The sequence below is a fragment of the Orycteropus afer genome, unplaced genomic scaffold (genome assembly GCF_000298275.1).
Source record: "Orycteropus afer afer isolate SDZICR_OR568_19922 unplaced genomic scaffold, OryAfe1.0 scaffold01321, whole genome shotgun sequence".
Classification (NCBI taxonomy): Eukaryota; Metazoa; Chordata; class Mammalia; order Tubulidentata; family Orycteropodidae; genus Orycteropus; species Orycteropus afer.
The window spans coordinates 97342-100670 of record NW_006922908.1 but is presented as its reverse complement, the minus strand read 5'-3'; positions in this window follow the sequence as shown (position 1 = coordinate 100670).

Here is a 3329-nt window from a genome sequence, read left to right as displayed (position 1 = left end):
ACCACTCAAAATTAGAAACTTTATGGAATACAAGCAACATGATATACTCTCAATTCCCTCAAGCTAGGTGGAGCAAGATCATCTGCAGGCATATACTCAACTGTTACCCCTGACCTCCCACCCTGGCAGGCTGCGCTTTCATGGCACATACAGAGCCTCTCCTAGGTCTCTGTACAGCACAGACTCCACAGTGTTTACTTTCATGCTGCACAGCCTGTCTTCCTGAGATTGAGCACTCTACCTGCTCCATTCCAGGAAGTCTGCCTGGTGCTGCCACATGGGTATTCTTTCTGAATGGTGGCTTTGGCTGTGAACCGCAGCAGGCCTGGTCCAGCCTGTGAAGACCATGACTCTTTGCTCCTTTTGGAATTGGAAGCAATCTCTGATAGAGAATTGAAGTTGTTTGTCCAATGTTATTTATGTAGACTGGGGCTAAGCTTGGAGAAGAACTCAAGGATCCTCATCCAGTCGCCGTTCTTTACACCTTTATTTAGTACCAACACCTTATCAAGGGCTCTGTTGGACAATAGGAATATCAGTATGAAATAGACAGGCTATGCTTTGCTATGTAAAGAGTCCAATGCAGTATTTCTTAATTTTTAAAAACCATAGCTCAGTCATCACAACTCACTACACACAAACATACATACATAACTGAAACACAAATTTCACAAAACAATACTCACCGTAACTAACTGCGATGTAATCTGATATTACCTATTTGACTGTATTCTATTCTACTTCATTAAAGAAATACAGATATTGACACACTGGATTGATTTCAAGACCTGCTAATGTTATGATGAGGGAACAGCTGCAGTGTGACAAGCACAGGTCTCTTTAGTAATCTGTGATGTGTATCTTATACAATGCATATGTTTATCCTTCCAGGCATGTTTTTCATGTGCGAAGTGGGGGTGGAGAGCCTGAGAAGAGTCTCCCTCTAAATCAGTGCTTCTCAAATTTTAATCTTCATATGAATCACCCAGGGATCTTGTTAAACTGAAGATTCTAATCCATTAGGTGTGAGGTAGAGCCTAAGATTCTGCATTTATCATTCTCAAAAAAGAAAAAAACAACACTCATGGCCTTGGAGTTGGATCCAACTCATAGTGACCCCTCCTTGGGTTTCCGAGGCAGTATCACTACGGAAGTAGGTTACCCAATCTTCCTTTCGAGGAGTAGCTGATGGATTTGAACCACCAGCCTTCTGATTAGCAGTCAAATGCCTTAGGCACTACACCACCAGCAGCTGCTCTATGGACCACACATTCAATAACAGGGGTCTGAAAATCACATATGTTGATGGATCTACTGACTTGCTAAAGTGGAGCCTGGCAAGAGTTTCCTCAGAGGGAACTCTACCTAGGAAAGGATCTGCAGACAAGACATTAATCTGTGAACACAGCACAGCCTCTATCATGCAGATAGTTTTTCCTGGCCACAATATCTGAATCTGGTGGCGAGAATACTAACATATGCAAACACACACACAAATCAGCAAAAAATCAACCAAATACACGTAAAAGATCCCTTTTTGTACCCCCCCCCCCAAAGAAATCAGAAAGCAGCATTGGGAGGCTAACTGGGTTAACTATAAGTGGGGAGAGTGCCTTCCTCCACACATCTATAAGGGTCGAGGATGGGTAGACATTGACTCACTAGGGACTTCAGAGAAATTGGTAGGGTTTTGGAGCCTTAAAGACTCAACCATTAGTAGGTATCAGCCGAGAATACTGGACCTAGGAGAAAGGGTACAGTACCCAGCAGACATTGTAGTATCTAGGAGAGAGCCGCACTCACTTCTTTGTTGCCCGAATTTGTTCCTAGGTACAGTAGAGACCTCCCCCAACTCTCCCACAAGTGTCTGATTCTATCCATATAACTGCTACTGCATGGAAGTGGTATAGGAGTCCATTCTCCCTTAAGTGATGGAAACAGGTCTCAACACAGCTCACATACTCAGTACCTCACCTGATCCATTGGACAGTCCTGTAAGGCAGATTATCTACATCTCACAGATGACAAGAATGACTCTTATAGCAATGAATCTGTAATAACTTCCAGGTGGACTCCTCCAGATCCAAGTCTCAGAGGTGTTTTGAGTTTTATCGGTCACTTTATGTCTGACAAGATTTTTAATTGTCTCCATTGCTCTCATGGGAGCTGTGGTGGCATAGTGCCTATGACATATAACTGCTAACCAGAAGGCTGGTGGTTCAAAAACCCACCAGCCACTCCTTAGAAGGAAGGTTGGGCAATCCACTTCCATAATGATACTGCCTCGGAATCCCAAGGAGGGGTTGCTATGAATCATATCCTACTCAACTGCAGTAAGTTTATAAGCTTACTAGAGAGTTCAATGGCTTATCATGTATTTCTGTTTTTATCTTTTATTATTTTTTATGACAGACATAATCCATACCCTTGAGGGAAAAAAAAATGGAGATGAGTGAACAAAGAATCACTTGGTGGGAGCCCATAGGGTGATAGAGGAGCCAAAAAGGGCAGCAGTGCCCACCTGACATGGTTAGACTAGAGAAAGACATGGGGATGGGGCACACCTGCACAGGAATGGTGTGCCCCAAAGCCATGGTACCCAAAGCTATCAAGTGAGTGGACTCATTTTTGAGTACAGGTGAGACCTGTTTTGGTCCATTACACATGAATAACCATTGCCTACTTTCTAGTATAAGGAGATCTGGTGGCACAGTGTCTAAAGCAATTGACAGAAAGTTGGTAGTTCAAACCCACCAGCCACTCATTGGAAGGAAGATGGGGCAATCTACTTCTGTGAAGATTTACTGCCTCAGAAAGCCAATGGGGGTTGCTATGAATTGGAATCAACTCGATTGCAGTGTGTTTGGTTTTGGTTTACTTTCCAGTATATACACTTTGTTCATGTGTTAATTATATATTGTAGTATAATTAATTATCACAAACCATTTATTATGTCACACAGATGCCGTGGGCCAGGAATTGAGGAGCTGGGTAGTTCTGACTTGGGCTTCTTAGGAGGTTGTGGTCAGACATAGATCAGACCTGTTAGTCATCTGAACACTGGATTTGAGGGCTAGAAGATCCATTTGCAAGGTGGCTCACTCATTTCCCTTGCAAATCAGTACTGGATCTTGGCAGAAGGCCTCAGTTCATCACCATGTGGACTTTCCACAGGACTGCTTGTGTGTCCGAACAGCATGGCAGATGACTTCCCCCAGAGCAGAGCAGAAGTCATAATGTCTTTTATGATTTAGCCTTGAAAGTCACACAGTATCATTTCTGCAGTATCTTATTTGTTGTACAGATTATCCTATTCATGAGCCTCAAAA